The 15,063-nt window shown below is 41.2% G+C and overlaps 1 protein-coding gene and 1 long non-coding RNA gene across 6 annotated transcripts in view; one reads left to right on the forward strand and one right to left on the reverse strand.

The window, feature by feature from the left end:
• The window catches only part of CORO2A (coronin 2A), a 179,944-nt gene that overhangs the window by 23,508 nt on the left and 141,373 nt on the right, over window positions 1-15,063 (forward strand). The window lies entirely within an intron of this gene.
• Window positions 1-15,063, reverse strand: part of LOC130272866 (uncharacterized) — a 53,313-nt gene that overhangs the window by 14,231 nt on the left and 24,019 nt on the right. For 3 of the 4 annotated variants that reach the window (XR_008843769.1, XR_008843771.1, XR_008843768.1), the window contains exons 2-4: window positions 10,140-10,252; window positions 8,823-8,947; window positions 8,454-8,606 (exon numbers count right to left, since the gene is read on the reverse strand). This is a non-coding gene — a long non-coding RNA (uncharacterized LOC130272866). The remainder of the gene's footprint in view (window positions 1-8,453; window positions 8,607-8,822; window positions 8,948-10,139; window positions 10,253-15,063) is intronic. The other variant, XR_008843770.1, reaches the window with a different exon arrangement.

The raw sequence follows: 15,063 nt of genomic DNA on the forward strand, positions 1-15,063 counted from the left end.
GCAGTTTTGATAATGGGGTCCATTATAGGGGATTTCCAACATAAACACCCTCAGCTTCACTTCTATACTTAACTGGTCCCTGAAAAATTCTGATTTTGAAATTTTGGGGAAAAATCTGAAAATTGCTGCTATACTTTGAAGCCCTCTGATGTCTTCAAAAAGTAAAAACATGTCAACTTTATGATGTAAACATAAAGTAGACATATATTGTATATGTGAATCAATATATAATTTATTTGGTATGTCTATTTTCCTTACAAACATAGAGCCTCAAAGTTAGAAAAATGCTAAATTATGCAAGTATCGACGTAAATATACCACTAACACAAAGTAGAATATGTCACAAAAAAACAATCTCAAAATCAAATTTATAAGTAAAAGCATCCCAGAGTTATTAATGCTTAAAGTGATAAAGGTCAGATTTGCAAAAAATGCTCCCTTCCTTAGGGCTATCATGGGCTCCGTCCCCAAGGGGTTAATATATGAATTTTTTTTTATATTTTATTAACCCAGTAATGACGGCGGACGTGAATGTACGTCCTGGTGAGCTGGTACTTAATGCACCAGGACATATATTTACATCCTATACGTAACCGCGAGCATCGGAGCGATGCTCAGGGCATGCGTGGCAGGTCCCAGCTGTTGATAGCAGCCAGAGACCCGCCGGTAATGGCGGACATCTGCAATCGCGCGGATGTCTGCCAATAAAGAGTAGCTCCCACCATCCTTTTTTTTCTTTCTTCTGTCCCTGCCTATTGCCCACCTATCCCTAACCCCCTCCCTGCCTTTATTTTTTTTCTTACTATATTAAAAAGGCCTTTTTGCCTGCCTGGTAGTGTGCTCACTTACCAGGCAGACTTCCCCAGCAGGCACCACATCACTGATGCCTGCTGGGGGGGCCGACTTCCGCCCTTAGTTAATCTATACAGGGTGCCTCCAGCTGTTTCACCACTACAACTCCCAGCTTACCCTGACATCTATTGGCTGTCAGGAAATGCTCAGAGTTTTAGTGGTGAAACAACTGGAGGCACCCTGTGTTGAAAACAATATATCTTTGTTACGGCCGCAACCCGCTCTATCACCACCTAGTGGCTGGTTTTCAAATATAAAATAAACTATTTTAATCCCTCCAAAAATAATGAAAGTATATTAGAGATATGTTGTAGTACATAAGTACTACAACATATTAAAAAAAAAAGGTTGACCGTGCCCATTTAACCCCTCAGATGCCGTGATCAATACAGATCGCAAAATCTGCAGCATTGCGGTCACTAAAATGGATGATCGAATGGCGCAAAAAATCTGCCCTCATACCGCCGCTTATACGGAAAAATGAAAAAGTTATAGGTCTTCAAAATAGTGGGATTTTAAACGTACTAATTTGGTTAAACAGTTTACGATTTTTTTTAAACAGTAATAGAAAAGTATGTTATCATGGATATAATTTTAATCGTATTGGCCCAAAGAATAAAGAACACGTGTAATTTTTACCATTACACACTGATCAATGCTCTTCCATAGAATAGCATTGATCAGTGTTATCAGTGCTCCTTTATTACTGCCTGCCATGGCTGGCTGAAGTATAGGAGCGCCGATGTGATGCATAGAGTACGGTAAGGGACCTCCAGCCATCTCTCTCAACTGATTGGGACACTGCAATTTCACCACCGTGATCCTGATCAGCATCCCTGAGCTAACCAGCAGTTAAAGGGGTACTCCGGTGCTAAGACATCTTATCCCCTATCCAAAGGAGCTGTCACGCCCCCTCCCATAGGCTTGCATTGAGGGGGCGGAGCGTGACATCACACGGGGGCGGGGCTGTGATGTCACAATGCTCCGGCCCCCGTGATCGCCAGTAATCAGACCCGGAGCGAACATGCTCCAGGGACTGATTATAATGGGGTGCTGCATGCAAAATCACCCCTTTTATTTCAGGACTTTCAGATGCCGCAATAAACTTTGAAAGTTGTTAAAGGGTTAAATCTACTTATTTAGCTACACCTTGTACAGAAGTTTGTAATAGATAAAATGAACCTCTAGCTGTCCCTTACATTGGAACAGTCAGAGAAGAGTCACTGCTGCTGCTGTCCCCGTTTACCCGCTGATGACAGACTAATGTCTCCCTATCACTGTGCATAGGAAGAATTCTGTCAATCATCTGCAGGCAGGCAGCACCAGAAGTGGCCCTTCTCTGGTCACATACTGCCTGCTTTTGGGTGTAGATTTTCAAAGCCAATGCTACATCCCGATGTAAGGGATCGACTGCTGAAAACAGTGTGTCGGCCCCTATGTTATGATGTCTTCAGAGAGGGTAGGGAAAACATGGGAGATAAACATGCTGTTTTCAGCAAGGGCAGCTTAAAGTCAATTACCTGTTCCCTTTAACCCCTTAACAGCCTATGACTTTCATTTACGTCATGGGGCCATTTAATAAATATGGAGAGGGCTTGAGACTCTAGCCTGCTCCATACCTGGTGGCACCTGGCTGCTTTTTGCATCTGAGGGCTGCTGCTAATAGCCAGTGTGGAGCGAACGCTGGCGTGGGCTATTTTAACTGTTTAGATGCTGCTGTCAAAACTGAGAGTTTTTTTTAAAGGTTAGTACACTGCATCATTAGTGTTCAAGGGGTCGAGTTGGCTTCATGGAATATGATCGCCGGGTGCCGATCCGTTGTCATGGCAGCCCAAAGCCTTTAGAATGCCAGTGTGCCTGCCATGATAGGTCTGCTTCTATAGCCTGCCATAGACATACATTGGTTTAATACATTGCATTTAATTGAACAAGCAATCAAGTGATTGCTTATAACATGAAAAAATGGTCTCACAACTTAATAAAAATTCTAGTACAGAGACAAACGGGGGAGCACTCAAAGAGTCCACTCACTGTTACGGTGACAGGATCATCTTTATTCAGGTGCAGATTAAAACGCCAGGTTCCCGTGGCTGGGTAAGCAGCTTTCACGCCCACACAGTGCTCCCCCGTTTGTCTCTCTGTACTGCAATTGCTTATACGCTGGTGAAGCTCTGCTTTAGGGGTGTTAGCACCTTAAATAGAGGTAAATGGTACACCCCTATACTGGGATATTTCTCTCATTCATATTGGTTGGATATACATGCCTGGCTGCTGGCCGTGAAGGGAGTTCCAATCGCTGAGTCTGCTGCTGCCATTTTAATAAAAATTCTGATCACCCCCTCCATTTTTTTCACATAAAAAATGTAAACAAAAAAACATTGTCTGAACCTGCATAGTATCTAATATTCACATTGGCCCTCATTTACTAAGAAAATCGTGTTGTAAGTCTATCTTGCTTTCTTACCCGACTGCTTTTTTCCCCTGGTATTTATTATTATGTTGCATCCTGTTTGTCGCACGTGGGTTTTGTTGGTTTTGGTTTCCAACTCCTCTGAGCTGTCTGGAAAAAATCCACAACAATTCAACAAATTCGGGTTGGAAACCTTTATAAATACGTGGGAAAGCTCAGAAATGTCGGGTAACGCCCCTTTTTCGAGTTTGGGAGAATCCACATCGGGTCCGTCGGGAAAAAATGTCGCATCGTGTCGCAGACTGGCGCACCATGTCTGCGACATGGCGCAGACAAAGATGCGACAAAAAAACCCGACAAAAGAGGTCAGGTTTAGAATAGTAAATGAGGGCCATTTTCTTTACAACAGGTTCTATTTGTCAAATCCATATTTGGATTGACAAGTAAATATGGTAAGATAGAGTCCAAGGTTTGGTTTTCTGTCTGATGACTAAGTGTTGACTTTGACTATTTTTGCTGACCTTGGCTACTTATTCATTAACCTTTCATTTTGTGAGGTGTTCTTTTCTTTGGATAGCATAAAATACTGTTTATTTCTACCTATCATGAGATGAAAAGAATAACACCAAATAACAAAAAATATTTCCATATCATGTGCATGCACTTAGCAAAAGTGCACCATGTATACGTGGTATGTGAATTTGTGCCTGTTGGCAGCACTTTCTGGTCCCTTACAATTGGTTGTTTGATAACAGACCTGAACTTAGAATACAGCTGCTGGCAAATAAGAATTTGAAGTAAACATTCTGGTTTTACTGCCTGTGGCAATCCGGCCACTAGAATGGCTTTATTTGAGAAATTCAGACAAGCAGAGTTTGTGCAACCGAGAAAAAGAACTGTTGCTTTCCCTGTTCACTAAAAATTTTTGCAATACCTTGCTTGGCCCCTACAAATAGTATGGCAATTCAAGGACAAGCGCAAATAAATATTGAAGACTGACACTCCCTCTTTAACCCCTTAAGGACTCAGCCCATTTTGGCCTTAAGGACTCAGACAATTTAATTTTTACGTTTTAATTTTTTCCTCCTCGCCTTCTAAAAATCATAATTCTTATATTTTCATCCACAGACTAGTATTAGGGCTTGTTTTTTGCGCGACCAGTTGTCCTTTGTAATGACATAACTCATTATATCATAAAATGTATGGCGCAACCAAAAAACACTATTTTTGTGGGGAAATTAAAAAGAAAAACGCAATTTTGCTAATTTTGGAAGGTTTCGTTTTCACGCCGTACAATTTATGGTAAAAATGACGTGTTCTTTATTCTGAGGGTCAATACGATTAAAATGATAACCATTATTACATACTTTTCTATTATTGTTGTGCTTAAAAAAAAATCACAAACTTTTTAACCAAATTAGTACATTTATTATCCCTTTATTTTGATGACCTCTAACTTTTTTATTTTTCCGTATAAGCGGCGGTATGGGGGCTAATTTTTTGCGCCATGATCTGTACTTTTTTTTGATACCACATTTGCATATAAAAAACTTTTAATAAATTTTTTATAATTTAAAAAAAAAATAAAATGTATAAAAAAAGTAGCAATTTTGGACCTTTTTTTTTCGTTCACGCCGTTCACCGTACGGGATCATTAACATTTTATTTTAATAGTTCGGACATTTACGCACGCGGCGATACCAAATGTGTCTATAAAATTAATTCTTTACGCTTTTTGGGGTAAAATAGGAAAAAACTGACGTTTTACTTTTTTATTGGGGAGGGGATTTTTCCCTTTCTTTTTTTTTTTACTTTTGCTTTTACATTTTTTTACATTTTTTTTTACACTTGAATAGTCCCCATAGGGGACTATTCATAGCAATACCATGATTGCTAATACTGATCTGTTCTATGTATAGGACATAGAACAGATCAGTGTTATCGGTCATCTTCTGTTCTGGTCTGCTCGATCTCAGACCAGAGCAGGAGACGCCGGGAGCTGGAAGGAGGAAGGTGAGGGGACCTCCGTGCGGCGTTCTGAATGATCGGATCCCCGCAACAGCGCTGCGGGCGATCCGATCATTCATTGAAATCGCGCACTGCCGCAGATGCCGGGATCTGTATTGATCCCGGCACCTGTTGGGTTAATGGCGGACGCCCGCGAGATCGTTGGCGTCGGCCATTGCCGGCGGGTCCCTGGCTGCGATCAGCAGCCGGGATCAGCCGCGCATGACACGGGCATCGCTCCGATGCCCGCGGTTATGCACAGGACGTAAATGTACGTCCTGGTGCGTTAAGTACCACCGCACCAGGACGTACATTTACGTCCTGCGTCCTTAAGGGGTTAAACAGCTAATGGTGGTGCAAGGAGTCGGACCCCTGACGATCTAAGGCTATGTTCACACAGCAGAATGTCTGCACAGAAAATTTCTCGGCAGACATTTTGCAGACAGCGGGCGCCATCAGAACATGCATTTCCAAGCGGATTCCGCAGAAAGAATAGACAAATCTGTTCTTTTTTGCGGATGCCAGAATTGAGATTTCTGTGGCAAAAAATACATATTTTTTTTTTTTTTATATTTAAGTTTCCATAGGGGACTATTTATAGCAATCTATTGATAGCTATTACTGTTCAGTGCTATGATATCGCCGATCCACTTGTATAGTCAGCTAGGGCGTACAAATATGTCCTGCATCCTCTAGGAATTAACAGAAGGTAACTGTATGTAGAGTTTTAAGTTGATAGCTGCAATTCAACTTACAAATACAAGTATACAAGTATATCTTTGCTGTAAAACATTTAGATGCCATAGTCAATAGAGACTGCAGCTTTAAGGTGGTTAGACAGAAGGGGGGGGGCACCTATGAATTGCCATGGCATTTGGGGCCCTAGAGAAGGCAGGGCCTAATTGCCAGCAAAATGCTGACAGGCAGCATTATACTGCAGTACAGGGATATTTTTGTGTATTATATGAGAGAACAGATGATTGCACAGTAAAGCCACAAAGTAGAGGATAAAAAAAGCATTAACGGGGTTATCAAGTCCCCGAAACACATTTTTGATGGATACAGTGGGGCAAAAATGTATGGTCAGCCACCAATTGTGCAAGTTCTCCCACTTAAAATTTTAATTTTTATCATAATTAATTTTCATCATAGGTATACCTAAACTATAAGAGACAACAATCATAATCCATAAAATCACATTGTCCGATTTTTAAAGAATTTATTTACAAATTATGGTGGAAAATATTTGGTCACCTACAAATAAGCAAGTTTTCTGTCTCTCACAGACCTGTAACTTTTTATTTAAGAGTCTCCTTTGTCCTCCACTTGTTACCTGTATTAATGGCACCTGCTTGAACTTATCAGTATAAAAGACACCTGTCCACAACCTCAGTCAGACTCCATACTCCACTATGGCCAAGACCAAATAGCTGTCGAAGGACACCAGAAACAAAATTGTAGACCTGCACCAGGCCGGGAAGACTGAATCTGCAATAGGCAAGCAGCTTGGTGTGAGGAAATCAAATGTGGGAGCAATTATTAGAAAATGGAAGACACACAAGACCACTGATAATCTCCCTCGATCTGGGGCTCTGCGCAAGATCTCACCCCGTGGTGTCAAAATGATCACAAGAATGGTGAGCAGAAATCCCAGAACCACTTAGAGGGGGGGGGGGGGGTGTCACTAGTGAATGACCTGCAGAGAGCTGGGACCAAAGTAACATAGGCTACCATCAGTAACACACTACGCCACCGGGGACTCAAATCCTCAAATCATGCAGTGCCAGACGTGTCCCCCGCTTAAGCCAGTACATGTCCGGGCCCATCTGAAGTTTGCTAAAGAACATTTGGATGATCTAGTAGAGGATTGGGAGAATGTCATATGGTCAGATGAAACCAAAGTAGAACTTTTTGGTAAAAACAAAATTTGGCGTGTTTTGAGGAGAAAGAAGGCTGAGTTGCATTCAAAGAACACCATACCTACTGTGAAGCATGGGGGTGGAAACATCATGCTTTGGGGCGGTTTTTCTGTTAAGGGTCCAGGACAACTGATCGGTGTAAAGGAAAGAATGAATGGGGCCATGTATCGTGAGATTTTGAGTGGAAACCTCCTTCCATCAGCAACAACGTGGCTGGGTCTTTCAGCATGACAATGATCACAAACACACCGCCAGGGCAACGAAGGGGTGGCTTCGTAAGAAGCATTTCAAGGTCCTGGAGTGGCCTAGCCAGTCTCTAGATCTCAACCCCATAGAAAACCTTTGGAGGGAGTTGAAAGTCTGTGTTACCCAGCGACAGCCCCAAAACATAACTGCTCTAGAGGAGATCGGCATGGAGGAATGGGCCAAAATACCAGCAACAGTGTGTAAAACCTTGTGAAGACTTACAGAAAACATTTGACCTCTGTCATTGCCAACAAAGGGTATTTAACAAAGTACTGAGATTAACTTTTATTATTGACCAAATACTTATTTTACACCATAATTTGCAAATAAATTAATTAAAAATCAGACAATGTGATTTTATGGATATTTTTTTTTCTCATAGTTGAGGTATACCTATGTTGAAAATTACAGGCCTCTCTCATCTTCTTAAGTGGGAGAACTTGCACAATTGGTGGCTGACTAAATACTTTTTTGCCCCACTGTATACAGGAAAAAAGGCACTAAGGGGAAAAGTTTTTTATAGTAGGAGAAAGAAGCATTTTTGTCTAAAGATATATTACAACATTTTTTTTTAAAAGGGCTGTATCCTGAAGGGGTTAATTTGACTGGAATTTATTATTTCACATAGCTGTTATCTACTAATTATAAGGGAAGGAATCATAGAAAAAGATTGTGCAGGGATTCCTATGTCTCCTTAAAATACCTACTGTGATTTTCCTTCTTTATATCCACAAACTATGTCAATGTCAGGCAGACACAAACAATACAAATGATCTTTGCTCGTGTTATCTGCAAGCAAAGTCCAATGAAACCTAATCAGACCATAAACTCTTAATCACTGATGTTGGCCGAGTAAGCGCTGCAGTGTTATGGATACTGCTGGTTTACCTGGCTATGAAGATGATGATTTGAAGATATTAGATTATTTACATGGCTTAAAGGAGATATCCCATGCAAAACTTTTTACTGCCATAATGGCCGAGCTGCCAGAATATAAAACAACAAAGGGACTTGCCTACCGCCACTCCTTCGGTCCCCCGATTTTGCTGCTCCACTGCAGTCATCTTCTTGGTTGCCCGTGGTCAATGCATCACAGCTAGTTGCCCACCACAGCAATGTCCCGTCTCGGCCGGCTATAGGCTGGATGGCTGTGTGATACAATGAGCCAGGCACTGGGATATCAAAAAAATGATAGTAAATTAATTGGAATTACACTTTACTGTTTTGTTAAAGAGTACCTGTGGCCAACCTTCTCCCCCACAATTAAATTGAGTTGTCATGAAATAGCCTAGGGCAGGGCTTGAGGTCTCCGTAAGAATTTAGTCCCAGCTCTCAGGTTTTTGTCAGCCCTTTTTCCAATAAGGATTGGAACTTACCTCCGACCTTACCTTATAATGTAAACTGTAAACTCTGTGCTGATCTTCTGCCTGCATTTGGCACTCCGGTGTCATGTAAGCAGTAGATGGACTTCAGATGACCATCACAGCCAATCAGTGGCCTCAGTGGTGATGCTCTGAACAGGGAATCGGCAGTGGAACAAAGGTGAAGGTAAAAAAAATTAGAGAGATGAAGATGATAGAGATGAGAGGTCAGTGATAACTGTGACCCACGGAGAGATAAGGGGACACTAATTACTGATCCTATGATGTCACACGTCCTGTTGCGTGATATCGTGCGTCATCCTGGCACCTTTTTTTTTTTTTTGCTGGCTTTTAGAGTCATAACACATTTGTCAAGCCCTGGCTTAGGGTTTCCTTATCACAAACCTTTTTTAAGTTTCTTGACTTGCTTTTCTATTACCAAGATACAAGGGTTTATAGTTTAGTCTGACTATTAGGTAGTCAGATGGGCGTGAATTTAATCTTAACCCCTTCCCAGGACTTATGGGTATGTCCTAAGAAGGGAAGGGGAGGAAAACCCTCAATGACTGATCTATCCAATATGGGTAGGTTCCAATTTTCATATCAGGATGGATATATTAGTCATTATGATCTTGTGGGTACTGACTAGATTGTGGCATACACAACTGGGCTCCTGCTGCAGTTTAACATCTTACATTAATATGGTCAATAGTGACTGTTACATATAAGGTGTTTGACAGAGGGTGCTTTCTTTGTCTGGCTATCAGCATCTCACAACCTGATTGTATGGTTCTGGTAGTCACCCTGGTGTGCCATAGTCTTCTGCCTGCTAGGCCATGCCATATGCCAGTTCTAAAAATATAAAAGAGAGCGCTCCATAGCGTAAAACCGACTGGGAGAAGGATTCTTTTTAAAGCCTCTTACCCCAGGTGGTTGTGTGAGCTCTCACACAACAATGGACAGCGTGTAAGGATTGTCAGAGCCCGGTCTGCAGCCTCCCATCCAAGTAGATAGCGACAAATGGACTTCAAAGGTGCGGTGGGTGCCTGATGAAGCCACCCATGTGCGGTGAAACACGTTGCATTTTAATAAAACCTTTTATACTCAACTGATGTGCCTGTTCCGAGTCAGCACCGCAAAAGACCCACCGCACCTTTTGAAGTCCATTTGTCGATATGCCAGTTCTGATAGGCGACCTGTCAGCGTGAGACTGACAGATAGCAACGCTTTGGAAATTCTTAAGCATTGTATTTGCTATTAAATGATTGATTCTTTCAGGCATGAGATTAAAGCCATCTCTGATTCCTATCCCACGCTAAAATGACTTGATAAATTTCCCATTACCTTTCTGGCTGAGGGTGTGGCGTTTAATCCTTGCACCATACAGATGGATCTGGGAGGGGACTTGAGGGTTCTGTGAGCAGTTAGAAGTGATCTAATAAGGTGATAATATCAACCTGTAGTTCAAAGAAAATCAGCTGATTAAAGTCAGACCAATTCCTATGACACAATAAACACAGATTTTCTGTTAGTCAGGCGGATGACCACATGATCCAGTTTAAATAATAAAACGTATGGATGCAACTGTACTGGCATGAAAAAGATTACACTCTAGGAATAGTGATTGTGAGTATGCATTATATGGGGGGAAATGGAGCTCTAAGACAATTGCTAATGAGATGCTACCTTATGGCAATTATTGGAGGTATCCATGTAGTGTATATGTCTGAGCGAATATATTTTAAACAGAGGCCATAAACTGGATGTGAACAAGTGAACAGAAGCCTGATTTTAACGGCAAAACAAAAAAGCTTAGAGATGGAATTGGATGTCTGTAAAAGATGGTGTACATTATGAGCTACAGCTTTTTAGTGCTACTCTGATAGAACAAACACAAGTTCTTGTATGGATGCACGATAAATCAATAAATAGGGTATTCCATTCAGATCAAATCATTTCAACAATGTAATCCTAGTAGTGATATGTGTGCTTTGGAGCCATTGATTATAGTGGAGTTTTTCTTTTCAGTAAGTCAGTCATTCTCTAGCTTTGCTTTATTTTGAATGCACCTGCGCAGAACAAACACCAAAATAGCTTCTCTTTGCCCTGGGCAATCTTTGTGTGTGTGTGTTGGATCAGTTGTATGACAGAAAAGTAAACAATATTGTGCTGCTTAAGTCTCTGTTTATAAAGGCAAATCAGACCAGCTATGGTCAAATGCCAAAGAATGTTTTATAAAAAAAATTAAAAAAGCATTTAAGGTTATTAATGGCAATACCTGACAATATTTTCAAGTTACATTATTTGCATAACCTAACCAAAATCCTTAAAGGGTAGCTCCCACCATCCTATTTTTTTTTTCTGTCCCTGCCTATTGCCAATCTATCCCTAACCCCCTCCCTGCTTTTAATTATTATTTTTACTATATTAAAAATAACTTTTTGTCTGCCTGGTAGTGTGCTCGCTACCAGGCAGACTTCCCTAGCAGGCACCTTGTCACTGATGCCTGCTGGGGACAACACTTTCGCCCTTTAGATTATCTTCACAGTGTGCCTCCAGCTGTTCACCACTACAACTCCCAGCTTGCCCTGACATCTATTGGCTGTCAGGGCATGCTGGGAGTTGTAGTAGTGAAACAGCTGGAGGCACCCTGTGTAGATAAGTTAGTGCCATGCAGCGCTACGGCGCTAGCCCGTTCCCTCCGTCAACCCCCCCCCCCCCTGCCCGCATACCCCGTTCCCTCCATCACAAACCCCCCGTCCGCATACCCCGTTCCCTCCGTTATACTTCAGAGATACTGCAGAGTCCGGCAGCGGGCGTGCAGGGGCAGCGGCGGCGACGACATGTGCGGGAGGAGTGGCCTCCCAGCCAGTGGCCGGTGAGCCAATGTGCTCGCTCCCGCCTGTCTGATTGACAGGCAGGGAGCGAGAGCAGCCTAAATGAAAAAGGACTGATTGCCAGGCCAAAATCAGTCCTTTTTCAGGCATGACGTCACGCCAGGCTGCAGCAGGAGGGAGACCCCTAGTGGCTGGTTTTTAAATGTAAATTAAACCATTTTAATGGGAAAAAAAATAATAAAAGTATATTAGAGATATGTTGTAGTGCATAAGTACTACAACATATCAAAAAATAAAGTTGGTGACAGTGCCCATTTAAGTACCCAGCCCATTTTGTCCTTAGGACACAGCACATTTCCTTTTTTCCCCATATTTGTTTATTACTTCTTGTCTTCTAAGAGACATAGCTTGTTAGCGCAACCAACTGTACTTTTTAATAACAATTTTCATTTTACCATATAATAATTGTCACAACCCACAAAAATTATTTGTGGGTGGAAATTTAAAAAGAAGAAAGCAATTTAACGAATTTTGGGGGGTTCCGCCCCTAGACATCTTATCCTCTAGCCAACGGATAAGATGTCTGATCGTGGGGCTCACGCCGCTGGGACCCCCGAAATCTCTGTGCAGCACCCTGTGATCTCTGTGCCACGCTCCCTCCCATTGACTTGCATGGTGCATGGTGTGACATCACGAGCCCCTGGCGCCCCAGCGTTCTAAACAAACAGAGGCGGGACCTCCACGATCAGACCTCTTATCCCTCTTATCTCTTACCCTAGATGTCTAGGGACGGAGTACCCCTTTTAGGACAATGGACGTAAATGTTCGTCCTGATGCGCTGGTAGTTTGCGCATCAGGACATACATTTACGTCCTGTACATGATGCGTGCACCGAAACGGGGCTCGCATCATGCACGGAAGGTCCTGACTGCTGTCAACAGCCACGGAGCAACTGGTAATGGCAGACATCAGTGATCATGTCTGCCATTAGCCCCTCAGATGCCATGATCATTACAGATGGCGGCAAAGCGGCACTTCTAAGGGGGGGGGGGAATCAGATCAGCCAAGATAGTAGACAGAGGTCCCTTCACCTGCCTCCATCCATAGCACTGAACAGTATTAGCAATCTAATTATTGCTATAAATAGCAATAATTTTTCGACTTTTTATATAGGGGACATAAAAAGTCTAAAATAAATGTGAAAAAAGGTTCCTCACCCCTTCTCCCCATTTTACTAATAAAAAAATTATTAGTAAACGTATTTGGTATAAGTGCGTAAATGCCCTAACCATCAAAATATAATGTTAATGATCCCGTATGGTGACCGTAAAAAAAAAAGTCTGAAATTGGTGCTTTTTGGCCACATTACGTCCCAGAAAAATAAAATAAAAGGTGACAAAAAAAAGTATATATGCAAATGTGGTACCGATAAAAATTACAGATCACAGTGCAAAAAATTAGCCCTCATACAGCCCTCTATACGCTAGAGCTAGAGGAGTCACAATAGGGTGATTTAAAGCATAGTAATTTTGTTTAAAAAGTTGAATTTTTTTTTTATTTTTTTTTTTTTTAGAGTAGTACCATAATAAAAAAGCATGTAAAACATGGGTGTCATTTTAATTTTATTGACCCACAGAATGAATAAAGCCTGTCATTTTTACTGTAAAATACACTGCATAAATACCGAAACACTCCAAAAGTAGCAAAATTGCATTTTTCATTTTACTTTCCCCACAAAATAATATATTTTTGGTTTTGGTACATTTTATGGTAAAATAAGAGTTGGTCACAATTGGTCACAAAAAACAAGCCCTTATGAGTCTGTGGATGGAAAAATAATAAAGTTATTATGAATTTTAGAAGGTAAAGAGGGAAAAAAACTAAAACGCAAAAAATGAAACTGGCTTTGTCCTAAAGGCAAAAATGGGGTGTGTCTTTAAAGGGGTATTCCAGGAAAAAAAACTTTTTTAAATATATCAACTGGCTCCAGAAAGTTACAGATTTGTAAATTACTTCTATTAAAAAATGTTAATCCTTTCAGTACTTATGAGCTTCTGAAGTTAAGGTTGTTCTTTTCTGTCTAAATCCTCTGTGATGACACCTGTCTCGGGAAACGCCCAGTTTATAAGCAAATCCCCATAGCAAACCTCTTCTAAACTGGGCGTTTCCCGAGACAGGTGTCATCAGAGAGGACCTAGACAGAAAAGAACAACCTTAACTTCAGAAGCTCATAAGTACTGAAAGGAATAAGATTTTTTAATAGAAGTCATTTACAAATCAGTTTAACTTTCTGGAGCCAGTTGATATATAAAAAAAAGTTTTTTCCTGGATAACCCCTTTAACCCCTTAAGGACGCAGGACGTAAATGTACGTCCTGGTGCGGTGGTACTTAACGCACCAGGACGTACATTTACGTCCTGTGCATAACCGCGGGCATCGGAGCGATGCCCGTGTCATGCGCGGCTGATCCCGGCTGCTGATCGCAGCCAGGGACCCGCCGGCAATGGCCGACGCCCGCGATCTCGCTGGCGTCCGCCATTAACCCCTCAGGTGCCGGGATCAATACAGATTTGATTTTAATGAATGATCGGATCGCCCGCAGCGCTGCTGCGGAGATCCGATCATTCAGAACGCCGCACGGAGGTCCCCTCACCTTCCTCCTTCCGGCTCCCGGCGTCTCCTGCTCTGGTCTGTGATCGAGCAGACCAGAGCAGGAGATGACCGAAAACACTGATCTGTTCTATGTCCTATACATAGAACAGATCAGTATTAGCAATCATGGTATTGCTATGAATAGTCCCCTATGGGGACTATTCAAGTGAAAAAAAAAATGTAAAAGTAAAAGTAAAAAAAAAGTGAAAAATCCCCTCCACCAATAAAAAAATAAAACGTCAGTTTTTTTCCTATTTTACCCCCAAGAAGCGTAAAAAATAAATTTAATAGACATATTTGGTATCGCCGTAAATGTCCGAACTATTAAAATAAAATGTTAATGATCCCGTACGGTGAACGGCGTGAACGTAAAAAAAAAAAATCCAAAACTGCTACTTTTTTAATACATTATATTAAAAAAAATTTATAAAAATGTATTAAAAGTTTTTTACATGCAAATGTGGTTTAAAAAAAAGTACAGATCATGGCGCAAAAAATTAGCCCTCATACCGCCGCTTATACGGAAAAATAAAAAAGTTATAGGTCATCAAAATAAAGGGATTATAAACGTACTAATTTAGTTAAAAAGTTTGTGATTTTTTTTAAGCGCAACAATAATATAAAAGTATGTAATAATGGGTATAATTTTAATCATATTGACCCTCAGAATAAAGAACACACGTCATTTTTACCGTAAATTGTACGGCGTGAAAACGAAACCTTCCAAAATTAGCAAAATTGCGTTTTTCTTTTTAATTTCCCCACAAAAAGTGTTTTTT

Source organism: Hyla sarda, chromosome 1, assembly GCF_029499605.1.
Source record: "Hyla sarda isolate aHylSar1 chromosome 1, aHylSar1.hap1, whole genome shotgun sequence".
Classification (NCBI taxonomy): Eukaryota; Metazoa; Chordata; class Amphibia; order Anura; family Hylidae; genus Hyla; species Hyla sarda.